This window comes from Trichogramma pretiosum, unplaced genomic scaffold (genome assembly GCF_000599845.2).
Source record: "Trichogramma pretiosum strain Unisexual culture from Peru unplaced genomic scaffold, Tpre_2.0 scaffold26, whole genome shotgun sequence".
Lineage (NCBI taxonomy): Eukaryota > Metazoa > Arthropoda > Insecta > Hymenoptera > Trichogrammatidae > Trichogramma > Trichogramma pretiosum.
In genome coordinates this window covers 1,105,781-1,123,697 of record NW_019641640.1, presented here as the reverse complement: position 1 = coordinate 1,123,697, position 17,917 = coordinate 1,105,781, and the positions used below count along the sequence as shown (strand labels likewise).

The window sequence follows — 17,917 nt, the reverse complement described above, 5'->3', positions numbered from 1 at the left end:
TTGCTAGAAATCGTCGTTTATTGAAATTCAAAAATGGAAATTTATGCATTACGCTTGTGTCTGTTTGTCTGTGTGTGCATCGCATCGCGCGACTGCTGCGCGCTTCCAACTGAAATTAGCCGAATTGCAACGGCGCCGCAGAAGTCGGGACCTTTTTCAATTACATCCATCGGTCGAATTTTCGCCCGAAATTTTCACAAAACCGCTGCTAATTACGCCCCGCGTGTGCACGATATTGTACGCCTGTAGCAACAATAAAGCGCGCATGGGAATATTTTAACGAGTCTGAAATGTCAAATTAAGCCAGTACAGGTAAAATACGAAGAGCAAAGAACAGGTCTAGGCAAGGTTCTCTGCTGGCGCACCGTATATATACACGTATTTTCGTGCGTGCCGTGTCGTTATACTTCCAAATCGCAAACGCGCGCAGCTCGGCGGCTGCCATACCAAAAGTGCCCCCTGGAATCGTGCGAAGAGAGAAAGAGAGAGTGGGGGCGGCAAGAGTCGAGAGTGTGCACTGTGCAGTGGCACTCGAGGTAAATTGAGGCATTTTTCGAGCAGTTTTACGGGATTTCTATTTAAATCCTAGACGCGACTGCAGCTGTTGCTTATGCTGCTGGTACTATTATTGCTATACCTATTCGAGACTTCAACTCAATCGTCCATCCAGTGCTCCAATTTATTTAACACATAAACATTTTGCCCTACGCTGACAATTTTCAGTCGGTTAAAAAAAATGTCTGAATTATACGAAGCAGAGAGAATCGAGTCGAGCGCGGCCGCATATTTAAGCGAATAAACTCCGTCTAATCCACAGCAATTAAAGGCCCGAGATTTTCTGGCTAAATTGAGGCGAAATGCACAATCCTCTTTCTTTCTCTCTCTCTCTCTCTCTCTCTCTCTTTCTCTCTCTCTCGTGTTTCGCCACATAAGTGTTTCGTACGTACACATAATCGAGTCAGTCGTGTCGTGTGTGTACGAAAGTATAATGAGAAGAAATAACGGCAAGTGGGTGAGATACAATTCTAATAATAACGTATAATTGAGCGGCGAATCTCGGTGATAATATCACTGCTCCGTAAAATCATCGCAGTCCATTAAACATTATAAGCATGGCGGCAAAAAAAGGAGATCCGGTCCACCATCAGTATAGCCACTCGGCCAAATTGCGCTCTAGGTGTACGGTTTTATGCTTTTTTTCGAGCAGCGACGCTATCATCGTAAAAAGAGATCATAACGATCCGCTCGCGGAAAAACTCATCAACTGCAAGCGCACATATTTTTATGTTAAAATGCGACTGCTCATACAGGAGCATGTAGCAGAAAGATTCTAGCGGGGCTCATCGCTCCGTATGAATTATTTTGTTGCGCATTAGTGCAACGAGTCGACGAGTGTAGCACCCAAACATGCGAGATTGATCGATCTTACAACGACGAGACTGAAAGAGAAGTTATAATGTGTATCGTGTAAATGATGAATAATAGCTTGGCGGACAGAGCAAAAAAGAGAGAGAGAGAGAGGGAGTGCGAAGGAGGCTACGGCAGCGCAGCAAGTTGAATTTCAGCGGAGCGAGCGAGCGAGCGAGAGTGAGAAAGAAAAGTCTCGCAAAACCACACGTAATATATATAACATCCAAGCGTCGGAGAGTAATGCGTCGAGGGCCGGCAGTAGCAGCAACGGCGGCGGCGGCGGCAGCAACGAGCAGCATACGAAGCAGTGGCAACTGTGCGCGTTGCTGTTGCTGCTGCTGCTGCGTCTCGATTCTATTCGCGTCTCGCTTCGCCGGCATACTGGCCTCCACCACCGCAGCTCTGCTTGTTTGCTCGCATATCGTATGTGTATATTGTATGTGTGCGTCGTATATCGTGTATAACCGGGGCCTTCGCGAATACATGTGTGCGTATGTGTATGCGAGCAGGCAGTTTAGTTTCCGCCCCGCTAACGCCGAACTTCGACGGACAGATCTGCTGTTGCTGCTGCCGTTGCTCGCTGGCTTTTGCTATTAACATTACAAGCGGACTCTCTCTCTCTCTCGAGAGAGAGAGAGAGAGCGAGCGAGAGAGGTCGAGAAAGAACAGTTCTACGTGCGCGCATTATGCCACAGCTCGGCTGCCGCTTCGTCTGTAACGCAGTTTATATAGCACGTAGAAAAACATGTATATTATCCTATATACCTCGACATTACGACGATGAAACGCTTAGAGCCCAACTTGAAAAGCGGACATTTGAATATATTTTAGCCGCTTTTTTTCTCTTTCTCTTTTTTGGCCGAGCATTTCCGAGTGAAAAGTTTTGCTCCGCGCAGCGGCAACAATTTCAAAGCCCATCAGGCGCAGGATTCCTCGAAATCGACTCGATTCAATTCAAAAAAACTCTCGGACTCGGGAAAGAAAACAATTGCCGGATTATCTGATTTAAGATGTATACGAATGGAGCCGCAAACACACACACAAAAATACGGACCTCCATGCAAATTTCGCCTTCGTTTGTATAAGACTTATACACGTTCGAGTTGCTGTATCTGTACACAAGCTCGATTTTTGACAACACATGCGGCTATTAGCTTGCTGCCTCATTAACACGCGGCGAAGAACTCGGAGCCGAGTTGTATCTAACGCGTTCGGCATTGAGAGAGTGCGAGAGCGATCCTAGCTTTATATTTAGATTCTTCGAAGACCAACTGGGCTAACCTCGCATACACATGTACGCGGTTATGTGCTAAAGAACCTGTACGTACAGAGTTCTATATACCGCTAAGAAATGCACAGTCTCAGAACTCAATTTTCGCTCTTACCAGATGCACGTGCTTACATTGTTTCAAAATAATTCCGCTGTTAAAGCTCATTTGATTTCGCTTTGTTTATGCGAATATTCACGAGCGTCAAGAGTGCACTTGGAGGGAAATTAAATTATCTGCATAATTAGAAAATCCTTCGTTACATAAAAGCAAAATGTATTCCAATCCTTTACTTGAATTTTATATTCAAGCTTCGCGAGCTTTTGCGCTGGTGCAGAACCAATTAATGAGCGACAAATGCCTCATACATAGAGCTCAAAATGCAGACACTACCGCCGTTACGGGGTGCAAAAAAATGCAAAGTTGGCCATGATAATAAGCTCGGGGCGCGGCGCTGCTGCTGTTGCAAGTATTAGGTGTGCGCGCGCGGCTATATATATACTTTTCCCTTGCCACCAAGTACATGTAGCAAAGAATTTACTACGTTGGTAGTAGTTGCAGCAGCAGCAGCACAGCACAGCAGCGTGTGGGCGTTGCTCATGCAGCATCGGGAACACAACTTTGTGCAGATATATATACGTATATAAAGTCTCATAGGTACACATAGGCTTTGCTGCTGCTGCTACTGCTGAGTTTGCAGTGTTTCTCTCTATTTCTCTCGCTCGCTCCCGTTCGTGTCGGGTATACGTATATATACTGCGCTCTTTCTCCTACTTAACTTGCTACTTTTGCAGAGGGAGAAAAATTTTTTCACGCGGAAAACTTGAGTAAATAAGCGCGCGCACGAGAATATATGTTTTCTGTCGGTTGATGCTGCTGCTGCTGCTGCTGCTGCTGCCGGGCTGCATTTTACGTTTTTGAACTTTTCAACTTTTATATACCGGGCATAACTCGCGCAGAGCGGAGCTGCAGTTGCAAATCATAAAGGTATATATCATAAAATATATCGTGTAAAAAGCTCCGCGGCCGACGCGCGGTAATACGCACACGCTGTAGTGTACGCAGGCGGGGGGCTGTTCCTGCGCTGCAATGAAACACGACGTCGTCTTTTTCTCTCTGCCTATACTACACAATACGTGCGAAAATCCGCTAGTAAAAAAGTTACTCCCGAATTTCGGAGTCGTTGCGCGCCGCCGCCGCCACTCGCATCTCTATATATTGTTTCCTACGCCGGCGAATCAAAGCCAAATTTCGTCAATGTTTACAGAGAGATAGAGCCAGGCAGACAGTGGCGCGGCGTCGCGACTACGTATCATTGTATACAAGTATAGAGGAAAATGTAGCTCGGTAGTGATGATGGTGATGGTGGTGGTGGTGGTGTGCAGTAAAAAAAGCCCGTTAATCGCATCAATCATTCAGAAAGATACTCAAGCGCGAGAGAGAGAAGAAATCCATCTCGTGCGCTAAAAGCCACTCTTCTCTCTCTCTCTCCCTCGCTATATATATTCCTCTATATATATTCCGCGTGTGTACCCACTCGCGCGTTACCATTATGATTATTGCTAGCAGGTATATCTCTGTGCACGTACCCCACACACATACACGCGTGTATATTGCACACACCGACGCACACACGTATTCAGAAATATACCGCATGTATATAGCGTACGGCACGAAGCTTATACCAGCAGCAGCAAATAGATATACGTTGGTATAGCTCCCTCCATGGCGGCAGTCGTTTTCATGCGCGCGCGTTGGATTTTCGATACTATATAGAACTGCGCTCGATTCTCTCCTCTCCTCTCCTCTCGCTCTCTGCAGCGTCCTTCCTCCTGTTAGCGTTTACGCTTGATTAAACTCTCGCTCGCTCTCTGCCTCTCATCTGCTTCTTTCGCTCGTGCACATCTATCCATCTATATATGCACGGATATAACTGTATAAGAATTCATTAGCTTTGGCACCTAGCGCTGCTTGGATTGCTGATGTACACGCGTATAATATGCACATTAAACAGCAGCGGCTGCAGCATGTGCATTATTGTCAATATATACTCATAGCGATTGTCGATTGTGTGCGCTACACGCGAATCGCCGCGACTGCAGCGTGCACGGTGTACCCAACAGCAGCAGCTCTATGCGCGATTACTTCGTTGCGTCGGAATATATATATTATGCGCGTTCGAGCTCCAATCTGCAACGAGCTGCGATCGATTGATCAATTCATTTACGCTAAACTGCGCTAATGCCAACGCTAACTCAGCCTCTCGCTGTATGTATACAATATTAATCGTTGCGCAACTCCCGCAGCACTAAACACATCTATATGCGCGATGATAATGTTCTTTTTTTTATTGTTGCGAGAAATCGCGAGTTAATTTTCCAACCGAGTGCTGCACGCGTATCGTGCAGTAGAGGCTGGCCTCGGCGACGTCGAAACGAAAAGTGCGCCGTTTATGTGCAACTAACACATAAATGCGCTTCGAAAGCCCTATATTTATAATGAATCATTAAAATGGCTTATTCGAGGAGAAGTGGATGAGCTTTGGCAAAACATCATCGCCCACTCCGATGTTTATCGTCTACGTTACTATATATTATACGCCAGCGGCTTTCCTGTGTGCGGTTGTACAAGTACACCGAAAAACTCTCCTCGTCTGGCATTTCAAAAAAAAACATGACGAACGTTACCATCTAATCTCACGCTTATCTTTCAGTCTCGAGGCCTAAACTCCGATCTTCGGCAATATGGTACAGGCCTATGACCTTTGCGAAATACCATGCAATATAAAGCCTAAAACATTTTGGACTTTCTTTCCGTAACTTTTGTAAATGCATATAATATAAGCTTCAAGGGAAGCTCGTCGGATGATCGCCAAGGGCAGCGGATATATTGTACGTGTACGCGGGGACGATATATGCACATTTTTTCGGGTGACTATCGTAAACATGGACTCTGCGTGTGGCTGACTGCGTTTTCAATGCTGCAGTACGCGCATACACACAACAGAAACCACAGCTCCGAACAGTGGCCACTACACCGCGTATGCGAAAGAGTAGCAGCAGTAGCAGCAGCAGGAAGAGCTCGCTGAAAAACGAAATAGAGACGCTCGCTCGCTTTGGGGGCCACACTAATGCATATGCAGAACGAGCGACGCAACATAAATTCTGCTGCTGCTGCTCGCTCGAGCTATATAGCATACATGCTATATACATACCTATATAGCTGCAGCGTTGGCCACTGTTGGAGTTCGTATCTGTGTACGAGTATGTGTACGTATGGCAATATATACGTATACGTGTCTGTGTATGCGTCGCTCTTTGCAGCGCCATATAGTTTCGGGCTCGACTGCGGACTGCTGTTACTGACGCCGCTGCTGCTGCTGCTTCTCTTTGTCTTTTGCTTCGGAGCTCGAGCTGTGCAGCCTGTGCGCCCGCGCCAACGCGAGGCTATATACATGTATACCGAGCGTATATAGCTTTTCTGTGTCTGTAACGACCTCAGCGATATGCTGCTACAAGCGAGAATGCAGAATATAGCGAGAGCCGTGTATCTTTCCTGCCGCTGCTGCTACAACGCACACGCTCGCTCTCGACGTTGCAGCGGTGTGCATGCAGTATGTGCCGAGTGCTGCAGCGTCCGCGAACTAGCTTGATGAATTTTTACAACGACTTTTACGTCTGTCTAATCATAATTACTCGTTTAAAATAAAGGGAAACTTTTGGGCCGAATCAAAGCGAAGCGTCGAGGCAACTCCGACGTCTTTTTGGGCTTTGTGCAAGCTACGTAGGCGCACGCGAGTATGACACACGTAGGTACATACACGAGCGAGCGAGCGCGCATAAAAAGCATTTCAGTGGTGCAGCAGCAGCATCTCTCTTTAGAAGAGACTGCGAGATATCTGTACGGAGCTGCATCTGCACCTACGTACTGCTGATGCTCAGAAGGAGAGACTACCGTACACGACGAGAGAACGAGAAGCGGTTTTTCTCTTCAAAAGGATTTTATACTTTGCGAAGCTGCTGCTGCTCGTCTTCTGACTTTGGGCTGTCTTTCTATCTCTCTCTCTAGTTTCGGGCTACACGCAAATGGAAAACTCAGCGGAAAAGGATCCGCGCGTACAGCACGAGTCGACAGGTGCCGCAGTATATCTATATTTATATAACCGTGTGCGCGCGCGGGCAAAGAAGATTTAACTATGCGCGTGCCAAAACGATCTTTGTAACGCAGGCGCGCGCAGCTCTCCTCGCGCGCTCCGCAGCTTAACGAGCGAAAAATTTTAACTCTCGCGTATATATACGCGGAGAGAAAGCGCGCGGCGCTTTGCATCCTAGAGAGCATATTTGCATCGACTATTTGTGTAAGCGCCAGACTGCACACACACACACACACACACACACATACAGTTCGTGTTGTGCATGTGGACGCACCACGGAGAGCTCGTTTTTCGACAACCCAACTTTTCCCGTCGGGATATCTCTCTCAATACCGACAGCGATCGTTTGAAGCGCGATGCGAGCCACCCGAAAATATACAGCGGCACAGAGAGAGAGAGAGAGTCGGAATTTCAAAAGTCATCTGTCCTCGACAAAGGAAATAGCATTTGAATGCGATTGACGGCGGGAAAATTGCTTCTACAATTAGGATGCCCTAAAAGTTGGAGAATCATAGAAATTTAACCATGCTGCAGAGTAGAGAAGGAGATAGCGAACGAGTAATCTACAATCATAAGTTCGAACTTGTACTTTTTCCGGATTAGAGATATTTTTCTAATTTAAATTCAAATTAGTCGCTGACCATGTGAAAAGCTAGAATCGCACGAGCGCGATAGCGTGAAATTTTTTTGGAGCACATTATGCTAGTATTTTTATTAAGCGATTCGAAGGTATGTATACCGCGTGTAAGCACCAAGCGAATTTTGAACGCGCAGCGAAAGAAATCTTTGTCTGTATTTTGCATAGTTATGCGGGTCGTCGGCTCTTGAAAACCGGTAGCTATGAATGTTCGAAAAAAGACATCGTAAAAAGAAAAAAAAGAGATTCAGCGCATACGCAATTACGAAATGGTATATGAGAATGTTCTTTTAGAGTGCAGTCTCGAAAAGAGGATAAATTGCGTACGGAAAACGCGTTTGTTGAAGGTTTGAAAGTCGATGGGTTTTCTTTCGTGTAATTATCGCGCGTGAGGCCGTAACTTCGCGATGCCCGTCGCGATTCGATCGATGATAATGATTTTTATATAGATTACATGTATCACGTGCTGGAAGAGCGAAAAATGATCGAAATATCTACGGTAAATCTGCTGCAGTCAGCAGACAATTTTCCAGATGACCAAGAAAATATATCGCTGAAGCTACATCGGAACGGGCGTGCTCAGCATCACGTTGGGCCAAAAAGGAACACGAGTGCGCAGCACAAGTGCCTAAAGAAATTAAGGCCCGCACACTACCTGCGTATATACAGCTCTCTTTCTCTCTTTCTATCTCTCTTCGGGATACATTCTTTTTTTTCTCTCTCTCTCCGGCGCAGCATCTCCCCATACCGCATAGCTCTGTATGTGTGTGTTGCTGCTGCTGCTGGCTCTCGCGCGAGGCCGAAAGAGAACTCGAAACAGGTTTCGCGAGCAGAGCATGAACGCGAGCGAGCGTTATATCGCGCCCCGGGATCCTCTATATACCACACACTCTCATTTTCTCTCTCTCTAGCTTATAAGAGAGAAGCAGCTACAAGGAAGACTCGCAAGAGAAGAACCGTGTGTGTGCGAGCCTGGTATATTATGTGTGTATTATATACAAAATATAGCAGCGAGCCGAGAGCAGCAAGGATTCTTCGAAGTGACCGGCTTGCCAAATAAATATGCGAATACATATTTTCACTCTCGATGATACGATACATATAGTAATATACACGCATGAAAAAGCTTCGATTAAAACAATTGCGCAACGAGATGTGCTGCTGTGTCGTCCTCTTCGTCTTCATCGTCCTCGCCGAGCTCGTCTCATATACCCTCTCTTATAATGTTAAAGTACAAGAGCCCGTGTATGTAAGTTTTTTCGTCCTCGTCCCGGCAGCATCCCGAGGTATGCCAGCCTCTCTTTCGGCGCTCCGAGCGATTGTGTACTTTTGTATACTTATATATAGTGATATAATTATTACGCCGAGCTGAGAATACATTTATATACGTCGCGGGTTGCTTGGAACGCACACACACACACAATCGTGCACACGACATACCTTCGCACGCGGCAATTGAATTGCACGTCGACAATGTCGCGTATATAACGCCTTGATTAACATGTTTCGACAAAAAAAATATGCAAAGAAAGTGAAAACCGATCGGGTCGAATTTATCCCGATCGACTCCATCGACCCTGTCAAAAATTAACTTTTATTTTTAAACGAGTATCATCGATTAAACTTAATAGGATTAACGGCGTTGCGTTGTTTGCTGGAACCGATCAACTAATTGAATTTTTTATGAATTTTCAAATTTCCTACGAGCTTCGATGTAGTGGATAATCGAAAACGCTACACACTAATTTTCTCTATAGTTAATCAATAACTCGGGCGATAATCCGTATTATCCTAGCAGCTAAAACAAAGGCATGCCCCCCTCAAACTCGTTGATAATAACGACCGTGGCGAGAATTCGCATTGTTGTAGTTCGCCAAAAAAAAGTGACGTACACAAATATGTAGCCTTTTCTCTCCGCTATCATACATTTTTTACAAAATAACTGAATGATTGATGATGAAACTCGACTGTTTTTTGTTTTGTTTTTAACGCTGCGCGCCAAACACAAAACTCGCTTAATGGATTGGTGCTCTTTTTTTTAATCGAATAAATACTTTTAGAAATAATGGACTACGTGTTGCAATTCGAAAAAAGGGAGATCGATGCTCGCGGTATCGATAAGCGATGGTACAATAATTCAATAATGTAAATCGAGTCTGGTTAATAGTCTAGTAGGACTATGTAAGCCACAAATAAACACATCGGAAAGAGTAATGATAATAATTTTAGAGATTATAAATAGATTACAAAAACAAAGAGCAACGAAGCTGTATAATTATATACAATCAACGTTAATACATTGCTATTATAGATACAACTTATCATTATTACATTTATGGAGAAATAGTAAATAAGTAAATGGGGATCATCCACTTTGAGTTAGTTCCTCCCTAGTAAACTACCCTCGAATAAGAAAAAAAAGCAGAAACGAACTAAACGCATGTTATAATATAGTATCGATTGTCAGATTTGCGTTCAATGCACTCTTTTCGTCGAATGACTTTTTTCCAATTGCTACGTAATAATTATAAAGAATGTATAACGCGAGAATAGGTGAAGCTGCGCGGCGCAAAGTCGTCGAGTAGCTCGAGCTGTGCTCTGCATGCAGCAATTGGGAGCAGCTCCGCTGCGTTCGACCCTTGCAGCAAGGAAAACGTGTCGAGTGCATAATGAAGCACCTCTGCGGCTATATATATAACATAGGCAGAGTCGATAATTTGCCGAATAACTCGATGCCTGTGTGCTCCTCGTAATTCGGCTTATGCAGCAACTATATACGGTGCATATTATATTCTATATCGTGTGGTATAAGGTAGCCCGATAGTGCCGCTCGAAGCTCACTGCTGCCACAGCGATCGTGTGTTACGCGTTGTTGATTTTCGACGCTGCGCTGCGGCTTGACGGCAGCGACGCGTATGGGTCCTATTATTATTATCATCGTCGTTATTATTTTGTTTTTCTTGCGAAACGTTATCAGTTTTAGAAAATATACCCTCGGCGCTGCGTAGTGGGTACACACGGACTACGGGAGAAATCGCGGATTACATTGAGCGCCGTATACGACACGCCTTGTTTGTCGCCCGGTGCGTCTTGATAGGATAGATTTATATATATATTTATTTATGCACCACAGGCGCGAGCCATAGGTGCTTGGATACGATATACACGTCGATGTGTGTGTATGCGTGTGTGTATACTGACGCATGCTGCTAACGTGTTACTTTCTATGAGTGGAGGTGCATAAATAAAAAGACTTACAGCACGTTCGAACGTCGCACACTCGAGAGAGTATAGGTAATCTATACATAGCTTATGTAGCTTTGGCGCCGAGATCGAGTGAACGCGCATATATGTGTGTGTGCGTGTGCATGTATACGTGTATGCGGCGGTGCAGCAATTCCGAGGCTGCAGCAGGCGGTAGAATATATCGCTGCCTGTATACGAGGAAAATTAAAATTCGCCTCTCGAATTTTCGGAAATGCTGTAAACCCATGGGTTTCTATGTGGTGTGTGCATAAATATTGTACATGGAGGAGGCGGGGGACTAGAGAGTGACGCATGCCAATTTGTTATACATGTATATGAGATATAGTGAACTTCGGACAGAGTTACAATCGGGCGAACGAATATTTGTATTGTTATTGTATAACGTGCGTGACCGAGAACCTATATAGACGTATCTTACGTAGAAGACGATTGTTTCTGTGTGTTTTACGTAATTTTAAGAACCTTTAGAAATTTGTAGTTCAAGTAGGATTTTTCAGATTTTTACGGAATGTAGGATATCTCGGATTTAAACGCAAAATGTGGGGCACCTTAGGCTTTTCTCGCGATCAAGAAAGGTATCTTGAGTTCGTATTGCGTAAAGAAATTCAAATTTAGTTTCAATCAGGTTTACAAAGAAGAACTTTCTATTTCGCGGTGAAAATTTGTTAATATCTTACGTTTTTGAAATTGTATTTAAAGTATTCGATACTGAATATCTCAGACTTTACACTCTAAATATATTTTTACATAAGAATTTGAAAAAATGGGTGGATCGGCTTTTATACAGTTCCCTAGTTCTCATGAGATTGCATTAATATAGCCCGCAAAAAAGAAAATTATATTTATATCAAACTTGTGATGAACTTATGATTGTAAGTCATTTGTCCTGAAGCTGTAGATTATACGATTCTGAACTATAAATGATCATTTATAAATTGGTTCTAGGTTGATATCTACAAAGTTTGAAAACATTTTAGACAAATTGCATAGCTAATTATTTTATTTGAAATACAATTTTGGAAATTTCGGGTATAAACGAATTTTCTTTGCAAAATGAAACGTTTTTCTTCCCACGCGATTGAAACTCGATTTGACATTTTTTTCCGCGGCGGAAATTGAAGAAACTTTTTTTTATGCGAAAAAATTCGGAGATGTCAGTTAGATTGTTATAAAATCCCAAAATATCCTGCATTCTATCTAATATTCTGAATCGTCCTTCAGTGCGCGATGAAAACTTGACATATCCTACCGTTTCGATAAAAATCTGAACAGTCATACACCACGTAAGATGCGTCAATATAATAATGCGCGCGACATGCGAGGAGTAAAAAAAGCTGCAGGCAGCATCGTGTGCTTCGACCAAATGCAATTCAGAGAAAATACCGTGTTTGCGACGAAGAAGAAACTTTACGTAAATAAAAAAGTGAGTAAAAAAATAAAAGAACGTCGACGGCAGCGATTAAAAAAAGCGCGGAGGGGAGGCTAATTGTACTCGAAATAATTACAGACTTGAACCGCGTTATAAAATTGATAAAACGGAGCTTCGGCGATGGATATATAAAATGACAATCGCGGCCGCGAGTTCAAGTTCATACAAAAGCTATCGATGCTCGTTCGTTTCTCGCGCGATGAGCCGCAGACATTGCAAAGCTGCGGCAAATTTACACGTATTGGACATTTTTATGAAAAACGGGTAGATGCGCTGCAACGATCAATCGAGTTTGTTTATTTATTTACTTTTCCGCGACAGCTAATCGGTCAACAAAACTCGCGATGCAACCAAGCTCGTGTTTTGTATATAACACGATTCGAAAAATCGATCATCGATTTGCGTAACGGGGATTATCGAGCACGAGCTAATTACGGAGCTCGAGCGTTCGAATAATTTCAACTTGCTCGAGACGCGGCGGCATTTCACGCGCTACCTGCAGCTTTTTCGACACAATAATGTATAATGATGTTTATGTACACTGAGACTACGAGTTAAACGATACATAGGATTATGCAGCGGATTCTGCGAGTCAACAAAAAAATTCTAAACTTACGGCATCGTGCAGGACTCGTTGGAAGAAACGTTGCACAGTTTTGAAAAATCGAACGATCCACGGGGCGACGACGGTTTAACAGTTGGAAGCTCTCTCTCCTCTCAAGCTATCGTTCTCGTCGCTGCTGATTGTGTCGTTGTCTACTCGGCTATCGCAAACAGCCGGTATATTATAACACTTCCGAATTCGCACACAATCAAAAGTTGCACTCACTAGTACTTATCATGATCATTACTTTGCACCAAAAAAAAGCTACCGCTGCACTTTGTCGTCGAACGAACTCGGTGTTGTCGGTGCGTCGCTGTTTTTGCGGTGGTGGGCTGCTGTTGTTGTTGATTACAAGGAGCCGAGGACGCGCCCCGACGCTAGCTAGTCGTCGCAGAGCTCGGTATAATACTCGACTCTCTCTCTGCTGCTGCTGGTTGGCCTCCCTACGGCACACGCAGCACAGACACAGACACACACACACACTGCACGCAGAGGCACACACACTGAGGCGCGCACAGGGCCTATATATTACATACACCTATGCTGGAATAGGTATATGTGTATGGTATGTAGCAGCTTGCAGCGACCGTAGCACTACCGTATGCGTGTGTATCTATACGCACTCACGCACACACACATAGAACTGCGAGACAGAGATAGATACTCTCCGCGAAGCTACGCAGCAGCAGCAACACTCCTCTTTTGCTTAGGCCATGGCTGGCAAATCAGCGATTCGTCGTCGACTCTATGTATATCTGCTGTGCGTCGTGCAGATACAGAGAGAGAGAGCGCGCGTTTTATTATATATTCTATACGCACTGCGCGCGAGCGAGAGACGAGACTCGCACTCGCACTCGCACTCCTGCTGCACACTGTGTATTATATGACTGTATAAGCACTGCAACTTTTGTGTCGATGCACTATGCTACACATGTGTATATTTATATAAGCATACAGCTACGCACAGACACGGAGACGCGCGGATAGAGATACACTCACACACACTTGTATGCACGCACACTCGTGAAGCACAGGAAAACAACAACAACGATGTAGCGCGCACTGCACCAACTGCAGCAACAGCAACGGCAGCAACGTTAAATGTATGGGCTCTCTCTCTCTCTCTCGATGCGGGGGTCTTCTCTCACTCTCTCGGCGCACCGAGCACACACGTATAACACACAGACGGGCACACAGACACACTCTGCACGCGCAGAGGCACAGACACAAGTTGAAGCGCGGAGAGCACAGCAGCGGCTGCTCGAAATTCTCTCTCTCTCTCACTGGCTCGTATCGGACAGCCGGAGCGCGAGCGACAACACAACGACTGCGTGAAATTTATGTAGAGAAGAGATTATTTTATGCACGTAAAATAATAATAGGCGCACACACGACCGAGCACTAAAAGTATATAATGGTATGTATGTTTTATATATATAACGACAGTCTGAGCTGCACTTGGCTTTCGCGATTATGTATATTGTGTACAGTTTATATAGATATATGTACGTGGAGACAGACGTCCGCGACGCTGCAGCGTACGTTCGTGACTGGCGAGAGCTAGGCATTCGCTGTATTAATGCTTGGCGGCGGCGGCGGTGGCTACGGCGGCAGTGCCAATGTATATAGATATAGGTATATGTATTGTCTGCAGAGAGCGAGCCGTGCCCCGTGCCAGACGGACACAGTGTTGCCAACGGCTTGGTGAATTTTGCGCGCTCGAATAACACTATGTGTATCGTGCGGAGGGTTGTTATTTTTTTGCTTCTAAAAAGCGCGTACTCCAAGACAGAAACGATAGTCGAACTTGCGGGTCATTTTTGGGACTCCAACTTGCATAACGAATAAAACGGGTGCTTCTTATCGATTGATTCCAAAACTTTGAACGTTGTTCGATATGCACCTGCTCAAGCTCGATTGACCGTTTCGGTGTGGTTCAATGTTCGTTGGTCATCGAACGAAATTTGAATTGAATATGGTTGCATCGCTAGCGACATTCTATTCAAATTTTGGTCATCGCAGTGATCGTATTACATAATATTTATTATTTGTTTATAATCGCACCTGCATTAAATAGCTTTGCGCTGAACACTGATAACTTTTTTTTTTATCTGTATCGAAGCAATCTTAGAATCCACGGATGTGGATCGTAAATGAAGATATATATTTTTTAATCAAATTAATCGTCTCGCTCATCGCTGCACAAGATGTTTGAGTAAAGCTTGTATTCAAATAAATCATAATATTTAGAGTCATTCCAATGATTACAACGAAGACCCAGCTTGAAAATGCAATGAAATTGCTATATCTACGAAATTGAGCCACGAAAAAACACCCGAGTGAAGAAGCTATAAAACAAAATCGAAAAATTGCGTTGTTTTTTTGTTTTTGTTAAGGAACTTTCGTGGCACTATTCGATGTTGTGATCTTTTTTGCGGCATTTTTTGATATACAATTTTTTCCTCAAACATTGGCAAATTGTTTTTTTCGTAACAATGTGAGAATGTGATGTAGTTTTTGTTGACATCATCGATTTAAAATAAAGGACCTCATGCATTCAAAACAATATTCTCAAGACGCATATAACTTTCGACCTATCAAATCCGTTATAAATATAAAGATATGCAACATAAAAGTAATATAAAAATTAATGCAACTATAAAAATTCTTAAATTTGATTTGCGATCGATTCAAAATTCACCGGTAATCAAAAGCGCGTCCAGCAATCAGTTTCGTTCTGTAATAGCAAGCTCACTTTCACTGGCGCATAATTTCGCCTCGGCAGATAGCGAAAGAGTCCTAATATATATATATGGACGCAAGCACGTTGCACTCTTGGTGAGATTCGCGCAGAGTTGGCAGCTGTGCCTCGAGCACGATTGGCTGGCCGAGTGCCTCCGCCCACATGCTGTTCCTCGGCGGCTCTTCTTTTCGCTCTCTCTCCATGACAACCGGATCGAGCGCGCGCGCGCACGTGATCAACTTGCAGCGCACGATGTCGGTCGACGCGGCGGCGGCGGCTACGGCTACGGAGTCGGGCCTCTTTTTCTGTTTTATCGTTTATACAACTGCACGACTCCGCGCTGGAGCACTGTCGAGTGGCGACCTCGTCGGGTTTCTCCGTGCGAATTGCAGACCGCGAGCTCGGATGATAATGCACCGACTGGGATAGTTTCAATCGCGTTCGTTCAGAAAATCGAAATCCTCGTTGAAAAAAAAACGCTAAACATAATAGTTGATTATTTGAATGTTCTTACCTCTCATTTGCTAGTAGTACAATAGAATTTAATTATAATTGAAAAAAATCAGGAATTTTTTAATTTATAACGAAATTTGAAATATTCTTCATAAAAAAGTAAAATTATTACTCATCCTAATCAATCATAACGAAAAAATTTTTCTTCAAAATCGTCACTTTCTTTCAAACCATTTTACAGTTCGTTATGCTTGTAAACAGATAAACGAATGTCTCCAGCAAAAATCCGAAAACAAAGGTACTTACCTAGTCTCTTGCAAGGAATTTTAGAAAATAAAATTGAAAATTTTGATCCTTACGGAGACATTTTATTTTGGTATCGTCAGTTCATCTTAAGAAATTAATATTCCGTACGTGATCTTATGCACGAAATAGCTGTAAAAATCCGTTTATTTACTTTTTCTCTTAGAATGACTTGAGTGCTAATATTAGCTCTCTGCAGTGTAGGTCCATATAACTATTTTTATTTAATTAATAACTTTTAATTCCTAAATACATTATATTATTTTTAAGCGCATCCGATTCATACTTTATTTTGAATCGTAGTAAAAATATGTTGATTTTCTGTATCTCATTGATAACTTTCAGTCTTGTGAATTTCATGCAATTTCATAATTTAGAATTGAACAAAATTTTCTCAATTTTATCATTTTTGTCACATCAAAATAGCGTATTAATCCTTTTTTTATGATTTATACGAACTTGACCCGTCAAGTAAATTTATGTAATATTTACATCGTTGTATCTTCCCATCGTATAAAAACTTTCACCACCTAAAGCTCATTCGCCAAACTCGCGTGTCCACTTTCGCACGCACTTGTTGAATGATTCCCTCTTCTGTTTTTGATTCTTCGTTAAGAAAATTCCCTGATACGTCTGATATCGACTCCTTTTAATTTTCGTTTTCGTAAATTCCGACTGTATATTCTTAAATTAATGACGTATTGTGCGTGTGCGTGTAAGTATATTAACGTGCAGCAAGAATTTCTCAAGAATGCCTCAGTCAATTTTATCCACACGAAAGATTATTTTATTTGATTTTATATGAAGATGAATCAAATAAAAGTTGATATTTGAATCGGTTAAATATTTTATAGCACTGTGGGGCATAAATTCACAATCATGACACGTTTTTAGGTGGCATAAGTCGCACCTTCGCTGTGTCCGAAATCACGCCGTGCCGTAAAGTGTTACTTATAGGCTTGTATCGTAAGGATTTTGCTATATTACATCTTTTGGTCTTTTTTCAACATTGTTTTTACGTTTTCCAATACTCTCTCAAATTTGGGACGTTTTCATTGAGCTCTCTGGCAGTTCAATGCTGATTTAGGAATTTTTAAACCCAATATCTATTCACAAGTAACTGTACAGAAACTCAACTACTCTTCACAAACGTAATTTATGCAAATCATATGTATTGTTAAATTATCGATGCTATTGTCGCAGATATTTTACTACCACCTGATGCTCGAATCACCAACTGAACTTAACTTGTTACATCACGTGTATAATATCGTTCTGTACTGTATATGTGTGGATTCAGGGATATGTTTCTTTTGTGTAAATCTTTCTCTGCGTACATCGTACGGATGTTTAAGTTAATTGTACACGTGTACAAATCAAATTTTCGTTACTCTTTCGGTTTAATTTTAGTACGGACATGCGAGTATAGCTACTGCGAATAGCTAATCGACGGTAGAGGGAGTTGGTATCACCAAAGAGCTTATAGAGCTATCACAATCGCGGAGTTACCTCGCTAATATTCGAGTAGTGCGTTTAGTCGCTGTTGAGGAATTCCTCCGTAAGCAAATGTTTACAAATTGGTGAAATCGAAATCTACTCTAGGTGCATAACCTCAAATATTTGTTAGCGGCAACGTACACGCAGGCCAGG

At 43.1% G+C, this 17,917-nt stretch overlaps 1 protein-coding gene across 4 annotated transcripts in view; it reads right to left on the bottom strand.

The window, feature by feature from the left end:
• LOC106652567 overlaps nt 1-13,253 on the bottom strand; it is a 78,661-nt gene extending 65,408 nt beyond the window's left edge. For all 4 annotated transcript variants that reach the window (XM_014371579.2, XM_014371580.2, XM_014371581.2 and 1 more), the window contains exon 1: nt 12,781-13,253. The gene's annotated coding sequence lies outside the window, so the exon portion shown is untranslated. The remainder of the gene's footprint in view (nt 1-12,780) is intronic.
• Nucleotides 13,254-17,917: the final 4,664 nt, after the last annotated feature.